This window comes from Lolium perenne, chromosome 2 (assembly GCF_019359855.2).
Source record: "Lolium perenne isolate Kyuss_39 chromosome 2, Kyuss_2.0, whole genome shotgun sequence".
Classification (NCBI taxonomy): domain Eukaryota; kingdom Viridiplantae; phylum Streptophyta; class Magnoliopsida; order Poales; family Poaceae; genus Lolium; species Lolium perenne.
Window position 1 is genome coordinate 4,941,819 of NC_067245.2, and position 20,267 is coordinate 4,962,085.

General features: G+C 49.3%; 1 protein-coding gene across 1 annotated transcript in view; it reads right to left on the reverse strand.

Moving 5' to 3' along the window:
* The window catches only part of LOC139835942 (uncharacterized), a 155,796-nt gene that overhangs the window by 28,528 nt on the left and 107,001 nt on the right, over window positions 1-20,267 (reverse strand). The gene's annotated exons all lie outside the window — the stretch shown is intronic.

A 20,267-nucleotide genomic window follows, 5' to 3' on the forward strand; every position in this document is an offset into this window, starting at 1 on the left:
GGGGTGGCCACGTCGCTCCTACCCCTTTTGTCGCGGGTCGTAATACGGCCCGCGACAAAAGGCCGCGACAAAAGCCTCCGCGCGCTCCACATGGTTTCGGGGCGACGTGGCCAGGCCATTTGTCGCGGGTGCAGGCGCGCCTGCGACAAAAGGCTCCCACGGAAGCCCTGTTTTCCACTAGTGATAAGCATAGTTATTCTTATTAATTGTAGTAGGAGCAAATTCAACAAAGTAGCTATCATTATTATTCTCATCAAGTGTAGGAGGCATAGTATTATCATCATAACAATTACTCTCCATAGTAGGCGGCACTAAAAGACCAATATCATTATAATCATCATAAATAGGAGGCAAAGTATCATCAAAGAAAATTTTCTCCTCAATGCTTGGGGGACTAAAAATATCATGCTCATCAAAGCCAGCTTCCCCAAGCTTAGAATTTTCCATATCATTAGCAACAATGGTGTTCAAAGCGTTCATACTAATATCATTGCTACTAGCATGCAAATAAGATTCCATGGGTTTTTTAATTTTCGCATTAAACCATTCATGTCTTGACTCAGGAAATAGAATAAAAAGCTCACAGATGTTGTCCATTATGCCTTACTAGTGTAAGCAAGAAACAAAAAGTTGCAATTGCAGGATCTAAAGGAAATAGCTTCGAGTACTTACAACGCCGGAAAATAGCTTAGTAGCCGAGATACGGAGTGTGAGTGCCTTTTACCTTTCCTCCCCGGCAACGGCGCCAGAAAATAGCTTGATGTCTACGTTCCCCCTCCTTTCCTGTAGACAGTGTTGGGCCTCCAAGAGCAGAGGTTTGTAGAACAGCAGCAAGTTTTCCCTTAAGTGGATCACCCAAGGTTTATCGAACTCAGGGAGGAAGAGGTCAAAGATATCCCTCTCATGCAACCCTGCAACCACAAAGCAAGAAGTCTCTTGTGTCCCCAACACACCAAATAGGTGCACTAGTTCGGCGAAGAGATAGTGAAATACAGGTGGTATGAATAAGTATGAGCAGTAGCAACGGTGCCAGAAAATAGCTTGCTGGCGTGTAGTTGATGGTGGTAGTATTGCAGCAGTAGTAACACAGTAAAACAGTAAACAAGCAGCGATAGCAGTATTTAGGAACAAGGCCTAGGGATTACACTTTCACTAGTGGACACTCTCAACATTGATCACATAACAGAATAGATAAATGCATACTCTACACTTTTGTTGGATGATGAACACATTGCGTAGGATTACACGAACCCTCAATGCCGGAGTTAACAAGCTCCACAATTACTGTTCATATTTTAGTAACCTTGTAGTGTAAGATAGATCAAAAGACTAAACCAAGTACTAACATAGCATGCACACTGTCACCTTCATGCATATGTAGGAGGAATAGATCACATCAATATTATCATAGCAATAGTTAACTTCGCAATCTACAAGAGATCATGATCATAGCATAAACCAAGTACTAACACGGTGCACACACTGTCACCTTTACACACGTGCAGGAGGAATAAAACTACTTTAATAACATTGCTAGAGTAGCACATAGATAAATTGTGATACAAAACTCATATGAATCTCAATCATGTAAAGCAGCTCATGAGATTATTGTATTGAGGTACATGGGAGAGAGATGAACCACATAGCTACAGCGAAGCCCTCAGCCTCGGGGGTGAACTACTCCCTCCTCATGGGAGCAGCAGCGGTGATGAAGATGGCGGTGGAGATGGCAGCGGTGTCGATGGAGAAGCCTTCCGGGGGCACTTCCCCGCTCCGGCAGCGTGCCGGAACAGAGACTCCTGTCCCCCAGATCTTGGCCTCGCGATGGCGGTGGCTCTGGAAGGTTTCTGTGGTTTTCGTCGAACGTATCAGGGTTTTCGCGACGGAGGCTTTAAATAGGCGGAAGGGCAGCCTCGGAAGGTCGAAGGGGCGCCGACACTATAGGGCGGCGCGGCCAGGGCCTGGGCCACGCCGGCCTATGGTCTGGGCCCCCTGTGGGTCCACTCTGGCGACTCTCGGGTGTTCTGGATGCTTCCGGGCAAAATAGGAACCTGGGCGTTGATTTCGTCCAATTCCGAGAATATTTCGTTACTAGGATTTCTGAAACCAAAAACAGCAAAAACAAAGAATCGGCACTTCGGCATCTTGTTAATAGGTTAGTTCCAGAAAATGCACGAATATGACATAAAGTGTGCATAAAACATGTAGATAACATCAATAATGTGGCATAGAACATAAGAAATTATCGATACGTCGGAGACGTATCAGGGAGGCACGGGCGCGGCAGGGGCGGAGCAGGGGAGGCACGGGCGCGGCAGGCAGGGGCGGAGCAGGGGAGGCAGCGGCAGGGGCGGAGCAGGGGAGGCAGGGGCGGAGCAGGGGAGGCGGCGGCGGCGCGCGGGGTTGGAGGAGGCGACGGCGGCGACGGTGAGGAGGAGGGGACGGCGGCGACGGTGAGGAGGAGGGGACGGCGGGGTTGGGGGAGGGCAGTGGCAGAGCAGGGGAGGCAGTGGCGGCGCGCGGGGTTGGTGGAGGCGACGACGGCGACGGTGAGGAGGAGGGGACGGCGGCGACGGTGAGGAGGAGGGGACGGCGGGGTTGGGGAGGGCAGTGGCGGCGCGCGGGGTTGGGGGAGGGCAGTGGCGGCGCGGTGAGAAAGAGGGAGCTGAGGGCGTGCGGGGTCGGTCGGCCCGACCAAGTTAGTTAACTAACCCTATCTGTGCCGACGGCTAGGCCGTCGGCACACTTTTTTTTCTATTTCTATTTTTATTTTTCTTTCTATTTTTATTTTTCTTTTTCTTTTTTCCTTTTTATTTCTTTATTTACTTTTGCAGTGGTTGCTAGGAGCTGAGCGCGCGGGGTGGAGGAGCTGAGGGTGGCGACACATAAAATGACGCCACGCGGTTATTTTTATTTTTATTTCTATTTCTATTTTTATTTCTCTTTTTTTCTTTTTATTTTCTTTATTTACTTTTGCAGTGGTTGCTAGGAGCTGAGCGCGCGGGGTGGAGGAGCTGAGGGTGGCGACACATAAAATGACTCTGACACATAAAATGACGCCACACATAAAACGGGGCCGCCGGGACATGCGGTATGGCCGTACCGGGCGCGCGGTTGCACCCGTCCGCCAGCGCGCGAAACGGAAAACATTTAGCACATAAAATGACGCGTCCTAGACCTAAAACCATTTTTCCCTCCATTTATTGAGCGAAGGAAAGTGTCGCCCCAGTTCAAATCCGGTCAGTTTCAGTGGATTCGGCGGGCACCGCAGGAAGCGGGTGGGATTCCCAGATGGCTTCCGCGCGCATATGGCATGTGATAGGTGGTGTGTAGGAGGTATCCTACCGCTGCGCGGAGGTCCCGCGCGATACTGAAATGCGCACCATGTAGCTGCTTCACAAAAAAAAGCCCTTCCGGCACCCCGAAAATGGAAAAACCGTCGCCCGTGGTTCGGATTGGAAATCCGCGACCGGGGCCTTGCTTCCCATCCTAGGGCCCACGCACGTGCCAAATATGGCCTCGTTCCGACAAACTATGTGGTGAAACGGGCCGTTTCCTACTCATTTCCCCTAAAAGCCATAGAACTCCGGACGAGATAGCCCTGTTCGTGAAGGGTTCTCCAAGATAATTGCCGTATCCCAGTTCCGTCTTTTGCAGTGGTTACTAGGACACATAAAATGACACCACGCGGCTCCGCTCGATTTTTTGGCTCCGTTTGCTTTGCCAACTGCGCAAAACGGGGTCGCCGGGACATGCGGTATGGCCGTACCGGGCGCGCGGTTGCACCCATCCGCCAGCGCGCGAAACGGAAAACATTTAGCACATAAAATGACGCGTCGTAGACCTAAAACCATTTTTCCCTCCATTTATTGAGCGAAGGAAAGTGTCGCCCCAGTTCAAATCCGGTCAGTTTCCAGCGGATTCGGCGGGGCACCGCAGGAAGCGGGTGGGATTCCCAGATGGCTTCCGCGCGCATATGGCATGTGATAGGTGGTGCGTAGGAGGTATCCTACCGCTGCGCGGAGGTCCCGCGCGATACTGAAATGCGCACCATGTAGCTGCTTCACAAAAAAAAGCCCTTCCGGCACCCCGAAAATGGAAAAACCGTCGCCCGTGGTTCGGATTGGAAATCCGCGACCGGGGCCTTGCTTCCCATCCTAGGGCCCACGCACGTGCCAAATATGGCCTCGTTCCGACAAACTATGTGGTGAAACGGGCCGTTTCCTACTCATTTCCCCTAAAAGCCATAGAACTCCGGACGAGATAGCCCTGTTCGTGAAGGGTTCTCCAAGATAATTGCCGTATCCCAGTTCTGTCTTTTGCAGTGGTTACTAGGACACATAAAATGACGCCACGCGGCTCCGCTCGATTTTTTGGCTCCGTTTGCTTTGCCAACTGCGCAAAACGGGGTCGCCGGGACATGCGGTATGGCCGTACCGGGCGCGCGGTTGCACCAGTACGCCAACGCGCGAAACGGAAAACATTTAGCACATAAAATGACGCGTCCTAGACCTAAAACCATTTTTCCCTCCATTTATTGAGCGAAGGAAAGTGTCGCCCCAGTTCAAATCCGGTCAGTTTCCAGCGGATTCGGCGGGGCACCGCAGGAAGCGGGTGGGATTCCCAGATGGCTTCCGCGCGCATATGGCATGTGATAGGTGGTGCGTAGGAGGTATCCTACCGCTGCGCGGAGGTCCCGCGCGATACTGAAATGCGCACCATGTAGCTGCTTCACAAAAAAAAGCCCTTCCGGCACCCCGAAAATGGAAAAACCGTCGCCCGTGGTTCGGATTGGAAATCCGCGACCGGGGCCTTGCTTCCCATCCTAGGGCCCACGCACGTGCCAAATATGGCCTCGTTCCGACAAACTATGTGGTGAAACGGTCCGTTTCCTACTCATTTCCCCTAAAAGCCATAGAACTCCGGACGAGATAGCCCTGTTCGTGAAGGGTTCTCCAAGATAATTGCCGTATCCCAGTTCCGTCTTTTGCAGTGGTTACTAGGACACATAAAATGACGCCACGCGGCTCCGCTCGATTTTTTGGCTCCGTTTGCTTTGCCAACTGCGCAAAACGGGGCCGCCGGGACATGCGGTATGGCCGTACCGGGCGCGCGGTTGCACCCGTCCGCCAACGCGCGAAACGGAAAACATTTAGCACATAAAATGACGCATCCTAGACCTAAAACCGTTTTTCCCTCCATTTATTGAGCGAAGGAAAGTGTCGCCCTAGTTCAAATCCGGTCAGTTTCCAGCGGATTCGGCGGGGCACCGCAGGAAGCGGGTGGGATTCCCAGATGGCTTCCGCGCGCATATGGCATGTGATAGGTGGTGCGTAGGAGGTATCCTACCGCTGCGCGGAGGTCCCGCGCGATACTGAAATGCGCACCATGTAGCTGCTTCACAAAAAAAAGCCCTTCCGGCACCCCGAAAATGGAAAAACCGTCGCCCGTGGTTCGGATTGGAAATCCGCGACCGGGGCCTTGCTTCCCATCCTAGGGCCCACGCACGTGCCAAATATGGCCTCGTTCCGACAAACTATGTGGTGAAACGGGCCGTTTCCTACTCATTTCCCCTAAAAGCCATAGAACTCCGGACGAGATAGCCCTGTTCGTGAAGGGTTCTCTAAGATAATTGCCGTATCCCAGTTCCGTCTTTTGCAGTGGTTACTAGGACACATAAAATGACGCCACGCGGCTCCGCTCGATTTTTTGGCTCCGTTTGCTTTGCCAACTGCGCAAAACGGGGCCGCCGGGACATGCGGTATGGCCGTACCGGGCGCGCGGTTGCACCCGTCCGCCAACGCGCGAAACGGAAAACATTTAGCACATAAAATGACGCGTCCTAGACCTAAAACCGTTTTTCCCTCCATTTATTGAGCGAAGGAAAGTGTCGCCCCAGTTCAAATCCGGTCAGTTTCCAGCGGATTCGGCGGGGCACCGCAGGAAGCGGGTGGGATTCCCAGATGGCTTCCGCGCGCATATGGCATGTGATAGGTGGTGCGTAGGAGGTATCCTACCGCTGCGCGGAGGTCCCGCGCGATACTGAAATGCGCACCATGTAGCTGCTTCACAAAAAAAAGCCCTTTCGGCACCCCGAAAATGGAAAAAGCGTCGCCCGTGGTTCGGATTGGAAATCCGCGACCGGGGCCTTGCTTCCCATCCTAGGGCCCACGCACGTGCCAAATATGGCCTCGTTCCGACAAACTATGTGGTGAAACGGGCCGTTTCCTACTCATTTCCCCTAAAAGCCATAGAACTCCGGACGAGATAGCCTTGTTCGTGAAGGGTTCTCCAAGATAATTGCCGTATCCCAGTTCCGTCTTTTGCAGTGGTTACTAGGAAACATAAAATGACGCCACGCGGCTCCGCTCGATTTTTTGGCTCCGTTTGCTTTGCCAACTGCGCAAAACGGGGCCGCCGGGACATGCGGTATGGCCATACCGGGCGCGCGGTTGCACCCGTCCGCCAACGCGCGAAACGGAAAACATTTAGCACATAAAATGATGCGTCATAGACCTAAAACCATTTTTTCCTCCATTTATTGAGCGAAGGAAAGTGTCGCCCCAGTTCAAATCCGGTCAGTTTCCAGCGGATTCGGCGGGGCACCGCAGGAAGCGGGTGGGATTCCCAGATGGTTTCCGCACGCATATGGCATGTGATAGGTGGTGCGTAGGAGGTATCCTACCGCTGCGCGGACGTCCCGCGCGATACTGAAATGCGCACCATGTAGCTGCTTCACAAAAAAAAGCCCTTCCGGCACCCCGAAAATGGAAAAACCGTCGCCCGTGGTTCGGATTGGAAATCCGCGACCGGGGCCTTGCTTCCCATCCTAGGGCCCACGCACGTGCCAAATATGGCCTCGTTCCGACAAACTATGTGGTGAAACGGGCCGTTTCCTACTCATTTCCCCTAAAAGCCATAGAACTCCGGACGAGATAGCCCTGTTCGTGAAGGGTTCTCCAAGATAATTGCCGTATCCCAGTTCCGTCTTTTGCAGTGGTTACTAGGACACATAAAATGACGCCACGCGGCTCCGATCGATTTTTTGGCTCCGTTTGCTTTGCCAACTGCGCAAAACGGGGCCGCCGGGACATGCGGTATGGCCGTACCGGGCGCGCGGTTGCACCCGTCCGCCAACGCGCGAAACGGAAAACATTTAGCACATAAAATGACACGTCCTAGACCTAAAACCGTTTTTCCCTCCATTTATTGAGCGAAGGAAAGTGTCGCCCCAGTTCAAATCCGGTCAGTTTCCTGGGGATTCGGCGGGGCACCGCAGAAGCGGGTGGGATTCCCGCATGGCTTCCGCGCGCATATGGCATGTGATAGGTGGTGCGTAGGAGGTATCCTACCGCTGCGCGGAGGTCCCGCGCGATCTTGAAATGCGCACCATGTAGCCGCTTCACAAAAAAAGCCCTTCCGGCACCCCGAAAATGGAAAAACCGTCGCCCGTGGTTCGGATTGGAAATCCGCGACCGGGGCCTTGCTTCCCATCCTAGGGCCCACGCACGTGCCAAATATGGCCTCATTCCGACAAACTATGTGGTGAAACGGGCCGTTTCCTACTCATTTCCCCTAAAAGCCAAGAACTCCGGACGAGATAGCCCTGTTCGTGAAGGGTTCTCCAAGATAATTGCCGTATCCCAGTTCCGTCTTTTGCAGTGGTTACTAGGACACATAAAATGACGCCACGCGGCTCCGCTCGATTTTTTGGCTCCGTTTGCTTTGCCAACTGCGCAAAACGGGGCCGCCGGGACATGCGGTATGGCCGTACCGGGCGCGCGGTTGCACCCGTCCGCCAACGCGCGAAACGGAAAACATTTAGCATATAAAATGACGCGTCCTAGACCTAAAACCATTTTTCCCTCCATTTATTGAGCGAAGGAAAGTGTCGCCCCAGTTCAAATCCGGTCAGTTTCCAGCGGATTCGGCGGGGCACCGCAGGAAGCGGGTGGGATTCCCAGATGGCTTCCGCGCGCATATGGCATGTGATAGGTGGTGCGTAGGAGGTATCCTACCGCTGCGCGGAGGTCCCGCGCGATACTGAAATGCGCACCATGTAGCTGCTTCACAAAAAAAAGCCCTTCCGGCACCCCGAAAATGGAAAAACCGTCGCCCGTGGTTCGGATTGGAAATCCGCGACCGGGGCCTTGCTTCCCATCCTAGGGCCCACGCACGTGCCAAATATGGCCTCATTCCGACAAACTATGTGGTGAAACGGGCCGTTTCCTACTCATTTCCCCTAAAAGCCATAGAACTCCGGACGAGATAGCCCTGTTCGTGAAGGGTTCTCCAAGATAATTGCCGTATCCCAGTTCCGTCTTTTGCAGTGGTTACTAGGACACATAAAATGACGCCACGCGGCTCCGCTCGATTTTCCGACGCTCCGCTGATCTGTATCTTCGGAAACCCTAGGGCGGGGACCCCGCAGATCTACCCCTATAGCTTTCTCCGTGTGACGGTGTAACAATGGATTTTTTTATTTACTTTGGTTTGTTTAGGACATATGTACATGGGAAACCATAGGTTGGGCTTACTTTACCATATAATAGGCTCCATTTTAGCCGTACCAGGAGTTTCCACATACAGATCCTGGATTTTCACCAAGTGCTAGCCCATGTCTGCGAAAATCGTCAACGCCGGGTACATGCAAGGTTAGCCAAACCCTACATCACACTTGTGCACATATGCTACGGACATATGCAAGTTTTTAAGCGGTTCCGACGCTCCGCTGATCTGTATCTTCGGAAACCCTAGGGCGGGGACCCCGCAGATCTACCCCTATAGCTTTCTCCGTGTGACGGTGTAACAATGGATTTTTTTATTTGCTTTGGTTTGTTTAGGACATATGTACATGGGAAACCATAGGTTGGGCTTACCAGGAGTTTCCACATACAGATCCTGGATTTTACCCCTACAGTCTATAATCTGCCTGAGTTTTGGGACCATTCCCACCCTCCGATGCTCGATTTCTGACGACACACAATAATGATACACTTAAGAACTTGAGACCCACACACGTTACAAAGCACTTAAATAACTAGACCCACACACAAACCAAAACACTTAAAGAACTAGACCACACACAAACCAAAGCACTTAAAGAACTACACCCACACACGAAGCAAAGCACTTAAAAACTACACTACTAACACACAAACCAAAACACTTAAAAAACTAAACCCACACACGAACGAAGCACTTAACACTGGGTCGACACATGACCCGTTAGACACACGGACTCGACACACACACATACTAATCAGTTCTCGAAATCTTCGTCCTCGCTAGGGGTGTCCTCTGAAGCGGTACTTGAGAGGTACGAAAACCACCGTTCATCATTTTCCCCCCATGTCGACGCCTCTCCTTTGGCGTACTCCGCGTCATATTCGGCCCTCCTCTGCCGCTTTCCCGCCCTCCTCTCTCTCATGTACGCCTGCTTCTCCTTCCAGAATGCGCGCGTGGCCGCGACGTCTCCGGGATGGTCTCTGCGCCACTGTGCCATGAACTGCTCGTCCGCCTCGGTGGTATCAATCCGCCGCTGGCCATCTCTGAACCGCTGCGCTTCACCCTCTGAGCGAAGTAGCGACTCAGTAGAGAAACTCTCGGCTTCCGTCAGAGACCTGACCTCCGGGAAGTTCAATTCGTGGCGCGACCGGCCAAACCTCCAAGCCGCAACGTCGTATGCGCGGGCAGCAGCCTCCTTCGTGTAGAAGGTGCCGAGCCACACACGCACACCACCGGCGGAGATTTCGGACGCGAAATGGCCCGCAGCCCGCTGGCGAACGCCGATGAAGCCCGTGTTGCTACGGCGACGAGGAGCCATCTCGACGGCAGCTGAGCTCAGAGGATTCTGTAGTGTTTTTTGGATGAGAGAGTTGATGAGGAGAGAAATGTTGCTGGTGATGTTAGTGTTGAGAAGACATGGCTATATATAGGACGACGAGGGCTGAAACGGCGGGAATAATTGGCGGGAGAGAATGGGCGCGAGAAGAATGGCGGGAGGGAAGGAGCGGGGAAAAATGGCGGGAACCTGTGCCGACGGCCTGGCCGTCGGCCTACATAGGAAGTGGCGCGAAAAGAATGGCGCGAATAAGGGCGGGAAGAAGGAAAATTTGGCGGGGAAGCTGTGCCGACGGCCTGGCCGTCGGCCCACATCACGCCATTTGCCACCTGCTGACGCCGTTGTCGGTGGCTGTCTGTGGCCCCACCATATGTCCATGTGCCGACGGCTAGGCTACGTGCCGTCGGCACAGACTGGGTTTGTGCCGACGGCCAAAGTGTGCCGACGGCGGCCATCGGCTCTGGTGGTTCTGTGCCGACGGCCAGGCTGTGCCGACGGCTACTTTGCTGGGCTGACGGCGAGCGAAGCTGTGCCGATGGCGACCGTCGGCACAGATTCTGGCCGTCGGCACGTCGGCGGGTTCCCGTAGTGCGGCATGCAAATTAACTAAACTGCCCTACGTGTACGTGGAGTACTATACTACTCGGTGCTCCATTCCATCGTCATACTCTATGCGATTTGTTTTGGACAGTTAACAAAATCTTCAAAGCGCCAACAAACAATAATATATTTACACATAGGTGTCTACGCGAGAGTCATTGAAGTCAGGCACTTTGACGTCTTCAACGACTTCACGTGAGCATGGATTTGACTCTTAGCCATTTTGGATTTCATGGCTCTTAGCCATTTTAACGGAGTCAGGGCCCATCATAGCTTCTTTGTATGTCGTTGGTTTATCATTGTTCATAATCAATTCTTTGTCCACAAATCATTTATTTGATCAAAAAGTAAACCATACTTACAAGGTTCAATAGGTACTTCGATCTCCATGACTATAACACTTTGTAGACATGGAAGCCATAATCGTCGTGGCTGCTTCTGGAACCATTTCCAATGTTGCGCTACTCTGATCATTATGCTCAGGTTCATCAACCTTATCCCGTTTCATTGTCCTCCCACTCAAATACTTCGCTAGAAATAATTTCTTGGAAATAAGCAAGACACATCGACAAACACTTTGTCTTTGACTTCATAGTGGAAAGAATTCCCAATTTATTCTCTGGGATAACCAACAAAGACATTCATCCGATTTTGGTTGTAAACTCATTTACTTATGCTATGCATACCAAAATTTAAGAAATGACAATTAGGATTTATACCCATGCCATAACTCGTATGGTGTCATTTCAACGGATTATGATGACGCTTTATTTAGTGTAAAAGCGGTAATCTCTAAAGCATAATCTACAAAAATATAATGGCATCATTTTATATCACCATTAATCCAACAAGGTTTGGATACGTCTCTCGAATACTCCATCATAACAATGGTGTTCCGAGAAACGTGAGTTGTTGAACAATTTTGTAACTCTCTTAGATGTTCGCTAAAAATCGTAATTCAAATATTTCCACCATGATCCAATCATATATATTTGACTTTTCTATTACGATGATTTCCACTTCATGTTGAAATTTATTTGAATCTATTCAAATGTTTCAAACTTCTTCCTCATCGAATAAATATATCCATTCAATTCATTGTTGGAAGTTTTCATGAAGTAGAAGAATCTTCCGCACACAACTATTCCCAATGAACCACATATATCATCATGTATGTTTCCATTAAATTAGTTGCCCGTTCAACTCTTGGCTTATGAACGGTATTTCAGTCATTTTCTTTAGAAAAGATTTGCAAGTGCCAAACGATTCAAGAATCAAATGACTCCAAAAATCCATTTGCATGGAGTTTCTTCATACGTTCCTTTCTAACATGACCTAAATAGCGGTTCCACAAATAAGTGGAATTCAAATCATTTGCCTTATGGCATTTTAGCGTCAGTGTTATGTATGTGTGTTTCACCATTAAGATTTATAATAACTTATCCATCGTACATGGAGTAAGGTCATAATTTGAACAACTCATTGTTTTCATTTGACCAAAGAAAAATAACAATTATTAAGTTCTTTATTATATATCTGAAGGGCTAGGTAGAATGCCAACGACGAACATAATAACACTTTATTTTGTCCAGACGTGCATTATTACCACATTCCTTATTAGGCACTCAGGCCATTGTATTCTTGTATTGCGTTGTGTTGTATGACATCTCATACCAACCAATATGGTATAAATACCCAGGAACTTCATTGTGCGACTAATTAAAGAATACATTCATTACATGTATATCATCTATATACACCTGAGCTAGACTTTCTAGTCTTTTTTTCTTTCTGCCAAAATCCTTTTTGTATTTTCTATTTCGACTTTCCTCATATTTCAGTAACCACTTCAACATCAATAACTTCTAGGCTTGTTGGTCAAATACCAATAACCTTTAGGTTCACACTTTGAAGTTGATCATCACATGACAAGTGTTTCAGATTTTACTATTAGTAACTTTTAATGTGATGAACAATTTCACTCATAATTTTACCCATCAAATCATGACAACTTCATGATGAAGCTACTACGGCTTACATGGATATGTGAATAATGTTAGTGCCCAACTAGTTGGAGGATCGGGACGCCTGACGTTTTCAACCTTCGTACATTCCCATAAAACTTATGAGTTTATGTAGTCTCACTAAATTATATTCTATTATCTTGTAATAAGGTCTTAGATATCACATATATCTCACACCATGCTTATTTCTGAAAACAAACTTTTCAGCTCCTTACTTTTCAAACGGATTTGAACATCAAGTTTCACGAAGACAAGATAATTTTAGATACTAATTGAAACCATTGTTTTTCTAATCAGCAATTTGAGAATTATCAAAAATTTGCTATAGGACTTAATCATTTCTTGATTCTTCAACAATACAGTATCAGTCCGTAAAATTACTTGTCAGACTTAAAAGTATTTCTATCGTAATTACAAGCCTAGCGTAAAGTAGAGAACGGATGCCAATTCTACAAAATTAATTCAAATACAATTTAAACTTTGTTCAGGATAAATTTGAGTTCACTATTAATTTTTTTTTGTATACGTGACGTGACTCACAGAGTTCATTTTTTATGTCACTTTTTTTGCGAGTCAATTCAAACGTAATTATTTGTAAAAAAATATAATTTATGAATGTAACAACATAAAAATATGTTGGGTTCGAAATAATTTCTGTTATATAAATTTGTTGTGAGAGTATGTACGTGTTTGTGTCCGGCGCGGAGGAGGAAGGAGGCGACTGCTGGGGAGGCAACCACCACGTGAAACACATCCAAGGACGCAAGTTCAGCGTGGAGGCAATCCGAGGTGTCACAGAAGAAGAAAGACAACATACTGTCGACGGAGGGAGGGGAGAAGCACAGCGAGGAGAAAGGCGGCGTGACCCAGATCTCGCCGGCGATGAGAGGCAAGGAGGGAGAGAAGGAGATGAAGGAGGAGAAGTGGGCTAAACGTAGGCTTGAAAAACCTTACCTCGACCAGACCCGAAGGAACTGCATCTGCGAAGGAGACAAGTGCCGCACCGCCGCCCAAAGAGAGGGAGCTTTTCGGGTGCGAGCCTCCAGGGAGGGGAGCAGCAGCAGGTGAGGTGTGGACGGGCGCCGCCGGAGCAGCAATGCTCGTTGGCTGAGTGGGACTCTGGTTTTGGTCGTGCACTGCAGGAACGGGCGAGGTGGAGCCGCCGCTCCGCGGGAGCAGTAACTGAGGCTGGTGGGGGCTAACTACAGGGAGGCTGGGAGGAGGCACATGAGGGCTGGGGACGCCGGCCGCCGGAGCGGAACCGGGCGGGTCGCCCGCGTGGCCTAAGGCATTTTGGTGCAGTTTTCATCTATGTCACGATTGTAATTGCAATGATAGGCTTCTTTCATCTTTCAAAGTAGTTTGCGCTGTAGTTAATTTTTTTTACAGTATCTCCGTTTTATGATAGAAGAAGCCGTTTTAGCAAAGTATTTTAGTTTGGTAAAACGGGTCATATTAGGAAGGAAACAGAATGATAGCCATTCGGTCGTACTCTACACATAGATAGCATCCGAATTTCGCATCACGGCCGCATCCGCAAATGCCGTCCGTGCTCGTGCTCTACCGCCTGAAGCCGACCGTTCTCGCTGACCTCGCCGGCCGCTTCCGCCTCCTCGACTCCCACGCCTCGCCGCTCCCACTGGACGCCTTCCTCCTCGCCGCGGCTGCCGACGATGACCCCCCGCGCGCGGCCGTCGTCCCAGGCAGCGGCGTCGTCCGCATCGACGCGGCCTTCCTGGACGCGGCCCCGTCGCTGGGCTGCATCGACCGCCTCGTGGTCGGCAACCTCGAGGCCTTCTTCGCCGGCACGCCGCTGCTGACACCCGTGCTCGTCTTCCACTGATGGTGCCGAGGTCGTCAACAAAACTTGTATACTTTCTGCCCGAGTTCTTCAGATCTTGATCTTCTTGCGAGCTGAAATGTTTGGATCACTGACATTAATTTCTAGCGCGCGTGATGTCGTTTTCTAGTTACAGAGCAGTGTGTGTGCTCCTGCTCCACCACAGATCATGTCTGCTGGTGGCTTTACTGTCTCTGTCCCTCCAAATGTTTCAAGCCAAACTTGAACAAATTTCTTCTCCACGGACCGACCGACTGATTGCCAAGATCTCAGTGGAGAACATGACGCCACCGCCACCGTCCAGCGACGAGACGCCGCTGGTGCTCCTGGCGCAGGCGCTCTTCCCGGAGTTCGCCGCGCGCTCGCCGGCCGCTGACGCGGACGCGGCGGAAACGGCCGAGGGGAGGGTGCTGCTCGTGGGGTTAAAGCCTGTCACGGACGAGCACCTGGCCGGGTTCCCGGCGCTCGAGCTCGTGGCGGGCATCTCTGTTGGCGTCGACCACCTTGATCTTGCCGCTGCAGACGCCGTGGGCTCAACGTGACCAACGCTGGTGCCGCGTTCGCCGTCGACTCGGCCGACTACGCCGTCCGGCTCCTCGTCGCCGTGCTTCGCCAGGTGGCGGCTGCCGATGCGTACATCCGCGGTGGAAGGTGGTCGGCCGACGGGGATTTCCCTCTCGCTAGCAAGGCTAGCACGTGGAAAAGTGTGACAATCTTTGTGGCACAAATTTATATTATACCGATTTGATTTATTATTTGCTAAATTTTCAGTAAAATTAGCCAAAACTTCAAACATTCACTTAATAATCCATCCGCCAATAAGAAAGATGTGAGAGATTTATCTAAATTCGAATATATCTATACACACTAAAGAGTGTTTATGTACATTTGAATTTAGATAAATTTGCGAATTACTTTTATAGACTGAGGTAGTATAAAAGATAAAAAAAATACACTTACCTCGAGAACACACACCTGAAAGCACACAACAAGCACACACGCCTTGCCCAACCACTAGCCAACATGCACCGGACACACGAACTCGAGATCGCGTCACAGCTGGAGCAAAATAGCTTGGATCAAACCTTAGCTCCATGGTGGCACACGTCAACATATCGCCCACCCAAACTTCATACAAGAAGTCGACAGGTGGACAACACGACGTGGCCGGAGGTGAGGATAATGTCGCCCAAGCAATGTTGATACTAGTGTACATTGCACCTAAGAAGCCCATGCTCGGAGTAGCGACCGGCGTTGACTTCAATTGTCGACATGGGATGCCATGAGCAACTCGAACAACGCCTCCAAGAAGGGAAATACACAATAGCATCGTCCCTGCCTAAACCAACAAGTTGGGACCAGGGTTTCCCCAGTTGTTCAGGAGCATGCATGGCAGAAGGGCCTAGACGACGCCTTTAAGAAGGTGGCGGCGCCCGCAGGCGTCGCCGTCGTCCCGCACTAGCACATGGATTTCTCTCAACCCTTCCAGCAGCCCTATACAGTCCACAAAATTAACAAGGAACAAAACAGATGGCCATCACCCACGAGAAGCCAGCACTCGTCAATGGTGAGGGGAGCGAGTGACACATTGAGCTTCACCCCGGCCACCCTAAAGATGTTGCCGACCCTTCTTCCACGGACCAGCGCAGGAAGGCAAGCATCAGACAATGGAGAACCAGCTCAACCCGACATCGCGCGCCAGAGCAGGGAAGCCCTCGTCGGGCCCAGAATCCTGCTCGTGCGACCGACTCCGCCGACAGCCGCTCACGCCACTGGAACTACTACACCGCCACATGCGCTCTACCCCACCCCATCCCTCTAGCCCCAGCGAGAAACCCATATCGGGCCTGGTTTGGGCCCTACAGCCGCACCGATGCGCCAGGGGCCTCGCCTACACAGGGTAGGCGTCATAGCGCTGCCGCTGTGCTCCACCTAGCACAGCCCGCGAGACGCCTGTCCCTACGCGAAGTCGAGCAGCCGGGGGTGCATCACCCCGTCCACACCCTCCGTATTCGACGGTCGAGCACCGCCGCCCCTAATGAGCCGCGGCGGCCATGGGAGCACGGTGGAGGATGGGTTGTTTGCTAGGGTTTCTGTCATCTTCGGAGTTGCTCGCGCGAGTTCGCTACCGACTCTTTTTTGAGTTTGCTACACATGTACTAGTGTTCATCAGGGTCCTAGGAAAGTTACACAAGGAGGACAACCATATATATAAATTTAGATAAATTTGGAAGTTAAATCTACATGTATTAATTAGGAGGTTTTCAAGGAAAAAACTCTACCCTAAGAGGGACCATGGCTCCAGCTTGCGCCCTGCTAGCTCCGTGTTAAAATTCTAGCCAAAGCAATATTACAAATAAAATATGTTATCTCCCTATAAAAATATCTAAAGATCCATGTCCAACAAGGCAAGAAGGCCCGTGGCTACTTCAAACATAATCCCACCGGCAGGTTGAGTTGAATTGCATAGTAAAATAATTCATATATAGTGAAGACCAGACGATGTATGATTCCTCTAATTGGCAGTATAGTGTTCGATTTCTAAGTTGCCCTAGAGAACTCGAGAAAATACATAATTTAGGCTTTCATTGGTTTAAAGGAATAAGTGAAGGAATAACATATACCTAGTTTTCCTACTGTAGCTACTCATCCCAAGAACCCAAGAAAATGAAAAATAGTGTTTTTTTTGTTTGACCACAGTTTCAAAGAAAAAAAAGTCAAGAATTTTAGATTCCCCCTAGACCGGGCGCGAGGACGAATCATTTCCAAATATCTTTGTCTTCTCTATTTGAGTGGTGGTGCATGTGCGGATCTGGTTCTGCTGAACAAGATAGCAAAAGCAGAATCCAGATTTAATATTGATTCTTCATTTTAATTAGGGTACATATAGGGAGCAACCAAGATGGATGAAGAAGAGGTTCATATCGCTGTCGGTAAGAATTTCAGAAAGGAGAAGGCTAACATCCTATGGGCTGCTGCAAATTTCCCAACGGCCACCATAGTTCTTGTCAATGTTCACTGGCCATCAAAGTGGATGCGCTTCAGTAAGATTTCTTCAGCCAAAGCTTTTTATCCTTTACACAGCTCTAAGGGTCACCCCTGTTCAATTCATCGCACAGCCATTTAAGTTGTGTTGAATAGAAGGTAACATGCTATACAATCCTATAAACAAGAATCAGAAAATTGTCGCTAATAGGAGGGTGATATTTTTTACTTTTTGTAGTGATTTCACACGTGAGAATGGATTACCTGGTAGATGGGATCCGGAGAAGAACACTGCTCGATGGAGAGGACGTATGTCCATCCGCACGCATACCGCCTGCCTGTTTACCTGGTGGATGGGATCCGGCCGGAGAAAAACTCGAGGGAGGTTGGACGTATGTATCGTCGGCGACCGCCATCTCACATACCATCCGCGCGCACGCATCCCGCCTGCCTGCTCCATGCCGATAACACCAAACGAGAGAGAGTGTCCTCCCCGGCGGCACAAAGTGCCCTGCTCCTCTCCTCTCATCGGTTTTCATTCAACGCCATCCACCACGTACCTAAGTACGCCACCACATCTCTAGCTCCCTTCGCTTGCGTCGGCCATCCCTACCTCGCCGGCGGCACAAAGTGCCCTGCTCCTCTCCTCTCATCGCAAGAGTCAAAGTCTAAGTCGTCACACACGACGCACGCGTTGGTTCAACCCCTCCTTGTACTTATAGACTGGGAGAGATGAAGGTTTGAGGTTTGAATTTTGAGGGAGGGAAGAGAGATATGGCGGCAAGAACATGGGGTTAGAGGCAATTTCGGCTTTGTTTGCTGCTTGTTTCCACGAGCAACGAATTCGATGGGTGGAAGGAGCAATGATGTGGAGGAAGGAGTGTTGGTGGCTTACCAAAACGCTTGGGCGCTCGTGACCCTCTTTCACCAATCAAGGATTCCTTTCTCCTAATAACTGATATGCGGTTCTCCAGTAATCACGCCAGGCCCTTACTAATTCCAAAGACCTAACCAAAATAACGGAGCAATCAGGGTGTGGGAGGTCAAAACAGATATCGTAAGAATTAGTAGCTCCCCCAATTCCAAGTAAAAACTTGCATATGTCTTTGATGGGATTAGACGCAATTTCGGTTTTGTTTGCTCCTAGTTTCTAGGATCAGCGAATTTGATGGGTGGAAGGAGGTGGGTTGCTCCTGGGCGCTCGTGATCACGGATTCCTTTCTACTAATAGTAAATGGTTCTCTAGTAATCACGTTGGGTCCTAATTAATTTCAAGAACTAACAAAATTAAGGGAGTGATCAACTCAGAGGAAGCCAAAAGCACATAGTGCGGTTCTCCAGTAATCACGGTGGACCCTTACTAATTCTAAGGAGTTAACTAAATTAATGGAGCTATCTGAGGAAGCCAAAGCACGTACGCCAAGAAACAATAGCTCCATCAATCCAAAGGAAAAACGTGTGTGTGCGCGTTGCCCATCCTCATCCATGCATTGACTTCACTACTTCCTCGTTATAGGCAGAAATATGGCCAGCCAAATCTTTAGGATTTCAAGGCTGCGCACCAATTCATTTCGTCATGTTATAGGCAGCAATTATGTGGAGGGAGGCGTTTTGGTGGCTTGCCAAAATGCCTCGGCCACTCACGATCCTCTTTCACCAATCATAGATTCGTTTCTCCTATAAACCTTAGTGCGGTTCTCCAGTAATCACGGTGGACCCTTACTAATTCCAAGGAGCTAACTAAATTAACGGAGCGATCAGGTGGGAGAATTCTAAAAGCACGTACTAAGAATTAGTAGCACCCTCAATTCCAAGGAAAAAAATGCATGTGTATTGCCCATCCTCATCCATGCATAGACTTTGATGGGATTAGACGCAATTTCAGTTTTGTTTGCTCCTAGTTTCTAGGATCAACGAATTTGATGGATGGAAAGAGGTGGGTTGGTCCTGGCCGCTCGTGACCTTTTTTAACGAATCACGGATTCCTTTCTCCTAATAGTAAATGGTTCTCTAGTAATCACGCTGGGTCCTCATTGATTCCAAGGACCTCGCGAAATTAAGGGAGCGGTCGACTGAGAGGAAACCAAAAGCACGGAGTAGTAGCTGAATAGATCCGTCAATCTCAAGTACTACCTCCGTCTTTAACAGGCACGCACGCAGTTCTAGACAAACTTTGACCATTGATTTGGTCAACAAAATATAACTTTTATGTCTACAAAATCTATATCATTAGATTCGTATGCAAAAAAAGCTTTCCAATGATATAATTTTCGTGACATATATTTCATATTTTATTAACTAAAATAATGATCAAAGCAATTTCTTAAACTGTGTGCGCGCCTGTTAATCTGAGACGGAGGGAGTAAAGCTAGTACTAGTACTGCATAGAATTCGCACTCGCACTGATATAGTCATGTTTTATTTTACTGCGTTGCTTCAGCTCCGGCCGTCCGGCGCGTTCAAGAAGCAAGAATTAATTTCCAGCCATCATCCAAAGTTCTGTGCGAAATTACGTACATACTCATATTTCTCATGCACATACGAAAGCATATACAATCTTGTGTACGTGCCAAATAGACTTCATTAACAGGATGACGCTGCTATTCAAGGGTGGCTGCCAAACTGGCTAACTGATCGGTTCCAATGTTGATGGGATGAGCTGAGCTTCTTATCTTACTTATTAGTGGTGTTGCCACTAAAGGTGGGATAATTCAAGCCTGCCAGATTTGTTTTCTCTGTGATTAAGTTAGGCATTACATTCTGATGTTATAACAAAGTAAGATTTTTCGTTTACAGTGCAAAAGAAAGAAATTAATTCTGAGAACTCGGTTGCTATTTTTGGTCGTCCTATGTAGTAGATGAAAATTGAGATGATCCAATCCCTTCCTCGTTTGAATCACTTTTTTTTATGTAACATTTCTGATTTGTCTCATGGACTGGACATACATATGAAAAAGGTCTGCGCTTGGCCTTG